The sequence below is a fragment of the Parasteatoda tepidariorum genome, chromosome 7 (genome assembly GCF_982258835.1).
Source record: "Parasteatoda tepidariorum strain Cologne lab strain chromosome 7, Ptep-v5.0, whole genome shotgun sequence".
NCBI classification, from domain to species: domain Eukaryota; kingdom Metazoa; phylum Arthropoda; class Arachnida; order Araneae; family Theridiidae; genus Parasteatoda; species Parasteatoda tepidariorum.
This window is the reverse complement of record NC_141761.1, coordinates 55,445,321-55,459,527: the sequence shown is the minus strand read 5'-3', so window position 1 is coordinate 55,459,527 and position 14,207 is coordinate 55,445,321. Positions and strand designations below refer to the sequence as shown.

Genomic DNA, 14,207 nt, shown 5'->3' with positions numbered 1-14,207 from the left:
ATTTACGAATCCTCTGAAACAAAAATAAAACACTGCCTAGAGTCAAACTGAATTAAGAGGTTGTCGTACGAGTGACAAGCCAAATTATGATAGAATTATACCTTTTAAAAACCTTAAACGAGAAAAACAAGAATTTTTACACTGTAAATGAACTAACTCCGTTTCTTGAAAAATTAATTCGCTTGTTAAATTTTCTCCACTAAAAAAAAATGAAAAACATATCAGATATAAAAAAAAAAATTTACTTCAGCGTCGTTTTCCATTATTTAATTATCTACCCTCGCAGATGTAGTTTTGAAGGTAGAAAATAAATTGTAAATTGGATAATGCAATTTAGAACTGATCGTAATTTATAATTGGGTTACATAATTTGGTTCATTGTTTGAATTTTCGCGGACAAGAGCTACCAAATACTTGTTGTTTAAGATCACAAATGAATTAAATAAACATTTATTTAGTACAGGCCTCAAATATTTGGAAGCGAATTGGGAGCCAATACGTGCGCGCTTTTTGCACGATTTTCCAATCCTCCTCCCTCCCACCTCCCCTCATCGCATTTATTACGCTGTTATATATTTAGTGAGGCGAAAACTAATTGGATAACGATATGTACTGAAAATGTCTTTAATTAAATGAGATTCAATTATGTGTTTTAAGGAATCATGGATAGCAGAGATAAATTTGTAAGTCCAAATATCTGTAAAACTTCAGCGAACAAATGGGTTTTAATTTGCTTTAAGCAAGTATTCTTCACCCGCTCAATCGAGAAAACTCACTGATTCGTAATGAGATTTAAAAATTACCGCCCGCAGATGAAGATGAAATCGGAGGGTGGAAAAAAAAAATCGTTGATTGCGGTTTATTTCGAAGAGAGCTCTTCAACGTTTTAAAGAAGGAATGATTTGAAAATGGAAAATCGTTGTATTTATATTCTTAAGATGTGAAATAAAAAAAAAGAGTTAAATAACGCAAGTATGATCATTTTTACTTGTTGACGTGGTTAATCGTTAAAACAAATAACTTTTTTCTTTCCGCGATAAGGAGAAGATATTTAGTTTATAAATTTTATACCGAAAGAGCATTTTTTACTGATCGATAATTGCATTAAATTTTTGTGATTAAAAAATACTGATAATGTATTTGGATACTTTCTAACACCAATGGTAATATTGACACATCATGTTTTAATATTTAGTAGTAATATTCCCTTTGGTAGATTTTTACGCATTTTCTGAATAAAGAATTTTTTTTTTCTTATCTATCTTCGTTTTTTTACTATTGGCAAGATGAAATAAGACTATCTATAGCTGGAACATAATCTTCTTAGGTAGAATATTTGCCTAAAAATTTGCGAATTTGTATCAAAAAAAGATGTATAATATTGCCGAAGGCAACGTATAGCAAACAAGAATTTTTATCGTGCTACTTCGATGGCTTCGGCTTTTATTTCATAACTTTCATTTTTCATGCTGAGAAAAACTCCTCTCCGGTATTTGAATATTGTGTCTCATGTATAAATTTGTTTTTATTTTATACTATACATTGAAGGGAAATCAGAAAAATAACACGTATAACCACACAAACAATGGTCAGTTAAAATAAAAACCAAAAAACCACAAAAAAGACTTACATGGTTTTTATCGAAAGTAAAAAAGGCCCCTATAATTAGAAAATAAAAAATTATTTAAACGTCTTGAATAAGTTATTCTTGTCCTAGCGTGCGGTAATATAACTTGTAATGAATCACACAGAAAAATGAAAAATACAAAAATACAGATGCATTTAGATTTGTCACTTTATTTTGTGAATTAATCCAGAAAAAATATCTTAAGGAGTTGTTTATCAAAGTTGTTTCAGTAAATATGCATTGCTTCGCAACATTGTAAACATTTAACACATTTTTTAAAATGAATTAGTTACGAGATCGAAATTTTTTTTGTCGTTGTTTTGCTTGCCACACAAATAAAAAAGAATAAAAAAGTTTTGAACTTTCATTTGACTTCTTATTTTCTGGCTTCCGTTGCTTTTTATTTCAATCTCTACTGTATTTTAATTTTTTATGGAATAAATGAATTCCATTTATAATTGGAGCGATTTTCCTGCGTTCTTTCACAAATACTAAATAAAAGCTAAATCACAAAATTAAGTTACAAAAAAATTGTTTTCTGCCTATTCTACAAACTAAAAAATGTTCTTCTTTGATAGTCTTTCTTTAAAGTCAATAACCGTAATGATAAAAACAATCAATAAGAAAAACAATATTGCTATGATTGTGTGACTTCTGCTGCTTACGGCGAGCATATACGAGAATACGAACAGATATTTGGTCTGTAATAAGTAAGAATGGTCTGTAAGTTGGAAATATATTGCTGAATTTATTGTATATTATTACAAACTATTGTAATAAATAAAATTTAGCTTGGTGGAAAAATTGTCAAAGGTGTCGACTAGTTTTGTCATTTTATAAAGCAGTAACGAATGTCATCAATAGTATGTGTGATTTTGGTAGCTTACATTTTCTAATTTTAGAGCCAATAAATTTTTCTTTCTTCATTTGTCTGATTTTATGCAATTGTTTTAATAGCTAAATGATACCGGTATTTCAGTTAGCAGTGCAATCTGCTGACGAATTTTGAAACATTGAGCGATAATCTCTTGTTTCCAAAGCAAAACTCATCGTTATGTACCTTTTTATCTCCTCCTGTTTTTCTTTATATTGATTTTCTGAATTTAGCTGGTAATTAGTCTTGTAATTATTTCAGTTATGATGCCTTTCAGCCTAATTTCTTTAACCCCTTCCTTCTCGCTCCCGTGAAAATGACGGGGAGAGGATTCGCCTTCGATTTCTCGCTCCCGTGATATTTCCGGGCTGGAGTGTTCAGTAGTAACGAGCCAATAAGAATAAAACTAATTCATTTCTTTTGCCATCAAAACTAATTATTTCTTTTGCCAGGAAGACATTTTATTTCTCATTTTACACATCAGATGGCAGTACCAGGATATTTTTAAGGTAATTGTAGATTGTTAGTTTATTTTAAACTATATGTCAGCACTAATCAAATAGCACTAAAAAAAAGGTACTTTTATGACCGTTTTCCTGAAAATTAACCGATCGTTAAGAGGTTAAAATGTAATGTTTTCGAAACGCTAAAATTTCCATTTGGATCGTATGCTAGACTATTTTTATTTAAGTGGCCACGACAAAGTGGCCAAGTGGGACAAAGTGGCCACGGAGGCGGACGGTAAAAGTTGCTAGAAAAAGTTTTTATGCAAGTAAACTACTTAAAGTCAGGAGTATAGATTTCATATTCTAGAATTATTATTTAAAAAATAGTTTAGTTAAGATAATTCTTAATAAACATTAAAGTTATACTTTATTTAATTTATATTGATTAAATAAACACTGTTAGTTAACGATGTATACAAACCGAGATTTGAAAATTTTATAGCTATCGTTAAAATTTATCAATTCCATCTAGTAATCAACCTCGAGTTAAATACGAGAACACGAAACGAATAATTCAAAGGAAACTAAAGATACTTAATAATAAAAACTTCATTAGCTAAATAAATGAAGTCGAAAAACAAGCTAACATGATTTGAGCGCTCGAATATGACGCTCTTTCCCAAGACTAGAACAAGTAAATTATGAAAGCAGAATATGCCAGAAATACGAAAAATCATCGTTGCTAATAAAACCAACTGTTAGGAACAGCTGGGTGAGAAAATTATTACTATAACGCCTATCCCAGTTAAGCGAGTAAAAGTTTGACCTTGAAGAATAAATTATCAAATGAATAAAAAAGCTCAGCTTGCTTTTAATATTTCACTCGCATTCAAAATGTTTTAAGATTTAGTTTTTCCCCTATTTATTTCCAAAATAAGTTATAAAAATATTAATTAATAAAAAGTACAAGTTAATAAAATGCACATGCAAAATAAACATTTTGTGTCAAATAAAAAACATTCTTCCTGATTTAATATTAAAAATACGACATTACTTAAAAAACAACAACAAAATAATAATAAAAGATCACAAGGAGAAAAAATTTCAATCTTGGCCATAGCATTATTCATAACGAAAAAAAAAAAAATAGTTTTAAGTAAATAAAGGACATCAAATTAAGCAAATAGTTAATTGAAATTCAGAAGAAGTTTGTTAAGCGAATTAATATTTTAAGATCAGTAATTTCATGACAAAATCTAATTAAAATTAATCTCTCTGAAGCAATTCCCCACAGGAGTTCCAATAACAAATGAAACTTAATTTAGATTTTCACTTACATCCTTTCCTTAAGATACAAGCGCAATCTTTCATGATTAAAGGGAACAATCTAAAATTGCACATTTATATATAATTGGTTTAAATTTAAAAAAATAAAATTGAAAAGGGGCTTTTTCTCATTTATCATTAAATTAGATCAAGAAAAATAACAGAAGAACGAAATTAATCAAATAAGGAATACTATTTATTTTGTAATAAAATAAATAAGTATGAAGAAGAAAAATGCTTAGACTCAAAAATTAGCAAATCCCGGAAACTGAAGATTAGTGGTTTTATAGAAATTGGTCACATTTTTGTAAGATATAGTCATTTCATTATTTAGCTATTCCATACAGTGTAACTATATTTAAGACCTTTTTTTCCGTTTCTTTTCCTTTTCAAAATGATGAAGTAAATGAATTTAAAAAAATCTTTAGACCATTTATTTCTTAATACAAGGTATTCCGTATAGACCATCCTTAGTACATATTTTTAAAATCTTTTTTAAAAATGATGGCAATAAATTACATAATGGTCTTAATTAAGAACTAGTAAAGTAACGCATTGCAAAATTAATAAAATAAAAAATAATATTAATTTTGTAACATAATAATTTTTGAAAGATTAATTGTTTAAAGAGCTCAGATTCAAAAACAATCGAAACAAAAAACAAATATTTGTGTTTTTATGAAGAGTGGTGACATTTCTGTACAAAATGTTCATTTCATTATTTTGTTTTACCACAAAGTGCATCTATATTTAAGATTATACATGCTTTTTACAATTTTTGTTCTTTCTAAATGACATTAGTGAATTTAAAATCTATGTGTGGTTAAAATGTATATGTTCTAAATGACATTAGTGAATTTAAAATCTATCAAGAGGTAGATACTTTGTTTCTCGTAACAGGGTGCCCCATGAAGACCACCCTTAATGCATTTTTACAATACATTTTTAGAATACCTTAAAAAAAAATGAAGACAAAAAAGTACAGTATATATATATATATATATATATATATATATATATATATATATATATATATATATATATATATATATATATATATATATATATATATATATATATATATATATAAGTATATATATATATATATATATATATATATATATATATATATATATATATATATATATATATATATATATATATATATATATATATATGTACGCCAGTACCACAGCTGTATTTTGTCATATGCTGATGGAGATTTTGTTTTTTCCTCTCTTAAATATATTAATTGACGACCTCCTATGCTTATGTGTTTTCACCCTCTTTTATACAAGGGTTGTAAAAATATATATATTAAAAGCAGTCTTTATGATACACCTTGTATACTAATTTTGTTGGGAATGAATTTTATAGTCTTTTGAGTAGTTTATATAGTGTGTGTTTAAAATTGTCTGTCAACGTCTGTGTTTTAACAACATTTGTGTTTATTCAACAATTGTTTGTGTTTTAACAGTTTGCGGTGGTATACAAAAGCTAAAACTCATAAGCAGAATCTCTAATCGATATTTTGTTTTTATTTTGCTTTTGTCATAAGCAAGTTATTTTGAGAGGATTATTTAGATAATGCTATAAAAAAAGATAGAACATGGTTTTTTTAAAAAAAATATTTTAGTATATTAATCTTAAACAGAATACCACAAAACTGCTGAATGGGTCAATAACCATTCTGGTTCAACTCAATGTCATCACCATTTCGGGTTTCTAAAGCAAATGTGGTAGCCAATAAAAATGTTACCGCTATTACAATTCTCGAAAAACAAAAGTCTCAAATAATAGTTTCAAATCCCTAACTACTTGTGTAGAAAAATATTTCCAGAAAAAAGCATGTATATTTTTCAAGATTGCTTTTCTTAGAAAATAATTCTAAGAAAGGACAGTTCATTTTGGATGCAGAATATTAATAAAAAAAGAACACTAACATAAATTCTTAACAATGCTTGCTATCATTTTAATTTACAACTGACGGCGCTTAAAAATTAGCAACATTTCTCTATTACTTTTGTATTTTAGTACATAGATTATTTTCTGTTTCAATTAATAGCTGTTATAAAAATTATTTAAGCATCTTTGACATTAATAATAACCATGGCAATTTCTTCCTCTTCTCTTAAATGAATTAGTATCATACCAAGTTCGCCTCTTAGCACATACCTTATCATTTTTGCTTTATTAACTGTTGATTTCAAAGTATTCAGCTTTATAGAAACATGTTTTAATAGCATAACTATAAACAAAATAAACACGGGGTTTCAGATAACTTCAGAAATACTAATTCGGTGAAGTAGTCCACCTATAATTCATACACTTGAGTTTATATGACGCAATGAATAAAATATGATTAAATATTAACGAACGAGCAATAAACTTCTTCGATTAATGTGAGCTACTAACTAGCAGACATCAGTGATGTTATATTTAAAATATTTGGTAAAACAGAATGATTTAGAATTTGATTTAAAATAATGATTATAGTTGGCTAAGAAACAATGGCAACCTATGATAAAATTTCAATTTCAAACGTCTCTCCAGAACGATCTAATTGAAATTTTTGGATCGGGGGCTAAAATTGCTCTTACCCCCACTGTTCAAATTTCATGACACCAGCATAAACGGTCCTGGAGTTATGAGAGAGGCACACAAACTCTTCATCTTAATACTATGAATCAGTTTGTTTTTAAAGTTTGCTTATTTGATTATGCAATTATATAATTTTTTTTGTCATGATAAAATTGGCATTTGAGCACCTAAATCAAATTCTTTTGAGAAGGAGACATTATCTTCAGAGTAAATAATTTTCATAATATTTATTAATTAATTTAGAATTTTCAGTATAGTGCTTCACTCTTTTTTAATTGCATGGAATTCGTTAAAATTTACTTATTGAGCAGACTTGTCGAAAAATTAAATAAAATTTCAACTTAACGCAATAATTTTTTTTATTACAATTTAAAAGTTTTTTTTATTAATGGGTTCAGTTTATCATTTGAAAGGGTAAAAAGAAAAAAAAATAACTTGGACGCATAAATCTCTACAGGGTTATGCATAATTTCCTCCGCCTGTAAATGCCATTTTTCTTTACTACATCTGGCTTTAGTGGTACATGTTACTGCCATCTACCGGCAACTGCTTAAATTAAAACTTGAATACTTTCGGAATAATTTCATATGTTCTTTTTTGCCATATTCGTCTGCGTTTTTTTACTATAACGCTTCGAAACCCTGGAGGGAATTATGAATAACCCTGTATAACTTAAATTCTTATTCTGTCATTGAAACAAATTTAAAAAAAATTATGAAAATATTACTACTTTTAACTTATTTACAAATTTTCAAGCTGATTACCTTCTGAAATGAATTTCATGAAATAAAATTCGAGCTGATAGGATTAATAGTTTTGAAGTTATAAGGGTTTACTTCATAATAAGTGCAATTCATCAATGGTACTTTTAACACACACAAAAAAAAACATTTTAACTTTTAAAATATTAGCTCTTTGATTCTTGTTTGGTCTTAGTTCAGTAAGCGAGAAACAATATGAAGGAAACAAGAACGCGATATTTTGTATCGGAATGTAAGATATGTAAATAATTGCCAATACACAAATTGTACTTTTTGTACACCAACCCTTTATATATTTCAAAATATTAAACCAATCATCTCGGTATTGCTCTCTTTCAATTCAGTATCAAAAAATACATCGGAAACATTGCCTCGTTTGCATGTTTAAAAGAAATATATTTCTTCCTTCAAATCACCCTTCATTCAACCCCATTCATTCACCCCTTAAATCACCCTCAAATTCCCTCATTCTCCCCTCAAGTCACTAAAGAAGGATACAGATGTGAGTAGGCAAGTTTTCAGGTATCATTTATAAAACCACAACAAAGCCTTTTATAAAAAAAAAACTTGGTTACTAATTTTTCCGAAAAAAAGGTCTAATTTTAATGGACTAATCAGAAAAGATTTTAACGAAATATGTACTATTTAACGAAAAAATGCACTATTTCGTGGACTATATTACCTTTCAAATTTCAGCACATTACCATTCAAAATGACAGGCGAACAGTTCAACATGGGTCACTCCTCGCATCAGTAAAAGAATGACCTGATGTCAGTAAAAGCTTTTCTAAAAAACCCTTTTTTATTATTATTGTTACCCTCAAGAACTCTAACTGATAAGGATGGTTGCGTTTATTTGAAATGAGTTTTATTTCATTAATAAACGGTCGAAACATACTTTTTTTTCGAAAAATATATTGTTTCGGGGAATATGTCCCATGGCAAAAACGAAGTCATAATTCAATAACTTTCATTTAAATAGTTTTGTTTAAATATCAGCATATTTTGATGACCCAAAAAGAATATATTTCACGATAGAAAGAAAACAAAAAATGTTTCAAGACCTTGTCATTCTGAATTTTAATTAGAAATTGTTCTGGGACCACTCCTATTTTGCTCTTGTCTTATTTTCAGTTAATCTAGTTCAAAACCGTATTCAGAACTTTTCTTCTAGTTTTACACCCCAAGGAAAAAAAAATTCAGCAAGCCTTTTCGCTAATCTAACATATATATGAGGTCCTTATCTGATGAAAATTAAAACTTGTTAACTTCTTTTACTTTCATATTATCCCCGTAGGGCGTGGACGACGAATGAAGAACCCATTTAAATTTTAAACAGTTTTAGCGACTTTCATCACCAAGCTTATTTATTTTTCCCTTTTTTTCTCCCCCCTTTCCAGTTTCTCTCTTGTTGCTTTACATCACTGTGGTGAATAATTACAAGCAACGGAATTCCCTTAGTGGGAGTATCACTTAATTTTTGCCTTCCCTCCCCTCAGAGAACCCTCCCCTTCAATTCTTAACTTGCATTTTTCGCACCTTCTTTTTTTCGGTTCCATTTCGTCGACAACTCTTTTAGTTAAGAGAGAGAAAGAGATAAAACCTATATCGTTTGCTTATTTTTTTGGAGGGGGGTAGAATGAACATCGAACAAAAGAATCACCCCCTTCTGCACCAAATCTGGAATAAAAATTTCGAAAGAAAAAAAAAAAAGAATAAACTCAGTTTTAACCGTTTCCGACTCAGCAGAGCTGCAAAGACTTATTCGAAATTCCTCCTCCCTTCTGTAATAAGGGGTGTACTAGTTCTTCCCCTATCTATCTATCCTTCGGAGCTTGCTGCCTTATGTCATTTTAGTGCAGTTATTGGAGCATAGAAATCCGAAGGGAAACGGCCTAGGCGCTAAACAGATAAACCGAAATGCAGCAAATCAGCATAAATTCAATTACTCCAGTAAACTCAATTAAGCTAAATGTGATTACATTGTTTAAATTAACTCTCCTTATTATTCTGCGAAATAGATGGATAGATAGGCGGACGGTCCACACAGACAGACGGACGAACGGATTCCTTCAAAGAGCGACCCCCCCCCCACCCCTCTAGATCCGCATTAGTATTTTCTTCAGTATTTTAGAACCTTACTGCTTCAGTGCCCAAAGGGTTTTCAAAAATTGAGGGAATAGTTTGGGAGTAAGAGGTGGTACGAGGGGTGGTTCGAATTTTCGGTTTTCTAAAGTTCGAATCAGGTGGTGGCGGAGGGTGAAGGGGGAGAAAGAGATGCATATTTATTAGAAAAGTACACACTTACACACAAATACTTTCGGCGCGACGATTAAAAATAAAAAAAAGAGAAAGGGATGCTAGAGAAAATTTCCTACTTCATGATTTAATAATTTTCAGATGGGTTGCAGGGTTTTGCAGGAGGGATTTGTATTCCAAGTAAAAGGAGGGTTTGGGAGTAGGGAGGGGTCTTAACCCGACCAGTAATATATTTATTTCTCGAGTAATGACACTTGATTTCTCTACAAGGGTTTAGTAAGCAAGAGAAATATTTTTATCTCCCCCCCTTACTATTCCTAGGTTTTAAAATAAATACAAGCTACTACGCCCTTTTCTTTCTATCCCGAAAACGGGAAAATTAATTCACTTACCCATCAAAATTTTTAATCCCGTTTAATTAACCGTGATTGGAATTCGGGAGGAATGTTTTCAGTGATTGGAAGAGAAATTTTGAAAAATTAAGAGAATAAATAAATAAATAATAAAAAAAAGTGAGTTCGAATTTGTAAAAGTTTAGTATATGAGAGGCAAAGTTTCCCTCAAATGGAATAAGGATTTTCCCGCTTCATTTCACTCTCTTAGAAATTAAGAAAAAGTTGTTCGGTCCAAAGTTTCTGAGAAGATTCAGTTCTAATCCTGATTTGTGATTTACGAAAGAGATATGTACTTTAAGCAGTTGCATTCGTTCGAAAAGTTTTACTTTTATAAGTAAGTTTTCAATTAAAGAACCAATACTTTCGAACCTGAAGTACTCCTCTTCTCAATCTAGAGTTTTTGCCGTCTTAATTTTTAACCTTTTCCAAGATATTCATATTAGGATTTGCATTACAAAGTTTATTGATTTTTACCTTGTAATTCTGTTTAAATATCTTGTGATTTATTTGTGTTGGGTAATACAACATTGAAATGTAAAGCTAGTCTTTTAAGATTAATGTTAATATTTTCACTTATAATAATTACTAATTTGTCTGTCTTTAAGAGTTCTTAGAAATCCAAGCCTCAAAATTTTCTAGCGATTTTAAAAAAAAGAAAAAAACAAACCTGCAGCATGATTTCGAATTTCAACGGAAATTAACTTGCATTATAATAGTTAAGAATAAGATTTAAACTTACGCGTTAACCGTCAACCAGAAACTGGCACTTTAAAAAGTTCAGTAGATTGTTTATAATGAAATAATTTTGTGGTGAACTGCTTTTAAATATTCTGCTACTTTAAAATGAAAAAAAAAGTTTTATGATAAAATATGGCAAATTAGTTCAGCGGCAGTAGTGTAGAGCAGCCAGCATTGAGGAATGAAGAATTTTGAGGGAATGGCTATTTTAGCATTGTAGATGCCAAATAACTTAAAATGTAATAAAAATTAAAATTGTTGGGCTGTTTGAAATAGCCAGCAAAAATTTTGAATTTCTGATGGAATTTTTACTTACTACTTTTATTCACACAGAAATTTTTGATTATTACAGAACTCAAAATTACACCAAAATATAATTCCCTCAAACATACTTATTTAATGAAAGTTTTCACTTCTTTTGGTGTTTGGTGATGAAGCGCTATTTAAAACCACTTTACACCACCCGTTTAGTAAATTGAATCTAGGCCTTGGTAGAATTCATGAATTAATTTAAAAAACTTCATCCAAAATTTGAATTTGATGTTGTATCAAAAAACATGAATGCTGTAAGCGAACAAAGTACACAAGACAATAATATGACATGTCAAGGAGTTGAGACAACCCTTAAATATTAGTATGACTATCATAAATAAGACATTTTATAAATATTTATCCGGAAAATAAAGATTTGCTCACGTTGATCTGGCTAATTTCTTATAATGTATAGATATCTCCTTAATTTTGGCCCTAACAACTCAATATCAACTGAATTTTGGAACAACTTTGGCCCTAGCAACTAAATATGTCAAAGTACTGAATCCTTAGTAACCTGAACAAGGCAAAAACTGTATTTCTTATACATAACAAATGTTTGAAACCAGTATTAGTCCTTTTGATTCATGTGTTTTTCTTCTAATTAATACATAAGTTTTCTTCTAATTAATACATAAGAAAGAGTTCTTTATTTGTTTAAATAACAATGTCAATTGTTTAAATCGGTACAAGTTAAACAATGTATTTGCAAATAAAACCATTCAACTTTCTAAACTATTATTGTAGCCTCGACTTTAACCATAATCATGCGATTCAACATGAAAAAAAGTAAATAAATAAAGTAAAATAAAAACTTCGGAAACAATGCCCTACCAGGCTAAATAGCATTTTTTAAGTTTGTTTCTCCACCTAATACATGATTTTTCTTTTGCCAAAACCCAACATTCAAGCACGTGCTTCTTTTTACCACTTACCAAGAATAGGGCACCTAACAGTTTGAAACAGGTAAGAATATTTGAGTTTTGTCAATAGTTTAGCTATTTTTACTGCGCTAGAATAAGAATAATTCAAGTAAAATATCCAAAAATATTTTTAGTTCAAAAATCACTGATTCAACTTTATGTTTATGTTAAACATAAACATAAATGTTAAACATAAATATTTATGTTAAACATAAACATAAATATTTTTATTCATCCAAATGGCATTTCAGTTTCGAAGCTTTTAAATTTATTAAATTCTAAAACATTTGAATACCAACAATTAATAGTAATAATTAATTGCTCACATAATTTTTTTTATCACGAATTTTGAGTTCTCAAACTTTATATTAATATCCTTTAAATTAAAGTATGATATAGCATGCTTTATATGCCGAATTATTTTTTTAAATAATCTTACAGCAAACATTACCAATACTTTTTGATTATTATGCGAGAAAAATTCCAGCTCTGTGTACTTAATATTAACCGATATATTGTTCGAAATATCACGCGTTTGAATCCATGGTTTAATGCATTTATCAATGTTTTTTCCCCAATCGAACAGAATAGTACCGTTAAATAGAAATCTCAGTTTCAATATATGAAGTGAAATTTTAGTAAATTTAAGTAAACAAACACTTAAGTATATAAAATGCAAGCCACACATGTCCACAAGCTTCCAATTTGAAAAAATTCAAATTCTTAACTCTTACTTAAATTGTTCGCGTCATAGCGTTCGTAATCATTGCTCTTTCATTTAACATTAGAAGTCTTACACAAAGGTATATTTTCGATACATTGTTTTTTTCTAGCCAAAAACACTTATAACATTCTTCCATAAAAAATTTGACAAAAAAAGAAGAAAAAAAAGATCACTTAGCACCTTTTCTAATAGAATCTCCAATATTTAGTGACTGGGTAAAATAAATCAATAATTTTCGTAGTTAAATTATACTAAATAAGAGTTTTCTCCAGGAAATTTCTTTTTTTTCCCTTCAAAACTGACAACTTAAAACTTTCTTCCATTAATAGTTTCAATTAATAGTTATTTCCCTACAATACCACAAATAGCTCAAATTTTATTTATTGAGCGTGTCAGATACTTTTAGTTTCATTTAAATGTTATATTCTACTAAATTCAGCAAAAATTAATAAAAGCTAATTCACATACATTTTCGTTTGACTTGCGAAGGAAATTAGATATTAGTATTTTAGCTGACACCGTATTAATTTCCATTTCACATTAAACTAAAGAATCAAAACTCTAAATTATAATTTAGTCAAATTCCATAAAAATGTTAGTGTAATATGGATCATTATTACATACATTTGTCAAGAATTTCAGATGTATATTAGTTCGCTTTGTTTTACTCCCTTACTTCTATGTTCTGATAATCAATAGTGTCATTTTACAAAGTAGCATCATAATAAAACATTGATTTTAAATAGAATTCAGAAGCTAAACTCATTTTTAGAAGGAAAACAACGCTATTTCCTTTAAACAAATATTGTCGACTCCTAATAGCTTATGACATGATGAGCGTGATTTTTAAATGCCGAATGAAACTGTAATTAAATTAGAAAGGTATTCATTATATAATACATAAATTTATTTAATTAACTCCGTCTAACACATTTTTAAATTACTTTTGTTGATCAGTTCTTCTTTTTGATCGTCTAACACGTTTTTAAACGACTTTTGTTGATCTGATTTTTCTTTGCAAATGAGACGGCTTTGCGACCCAGAAATTAAAATTCAGCACATAAACAAATAATTATATGAAGCAAATGTCGTTACATTTATTTTCAATACATAAATAATAATAAAGATTTGGAAACTGATGATTGGCACATTCAATTCATACTATCGTCTTTTTTTGGTTTGGTTGGCAAGTTTCAGGCAAAATTCATCAAGTTTTAGACA

The 14,207-nt window shown here is 29.0% G+C and overlaps 1 protein-coding gene across 1 annotated transcript in view; it reads right to left on the bottom strand.

Moving 5' to 3' along the window:
* LOC107439859 (uncharacterized) overlaps nucleotides 1–14,207 on the bottom strand; it is a 111,338-nt gene that overhangs the window by 11,485 nt on the left and 85,646 nt on the right. The window lies entirely within an intron of this gene.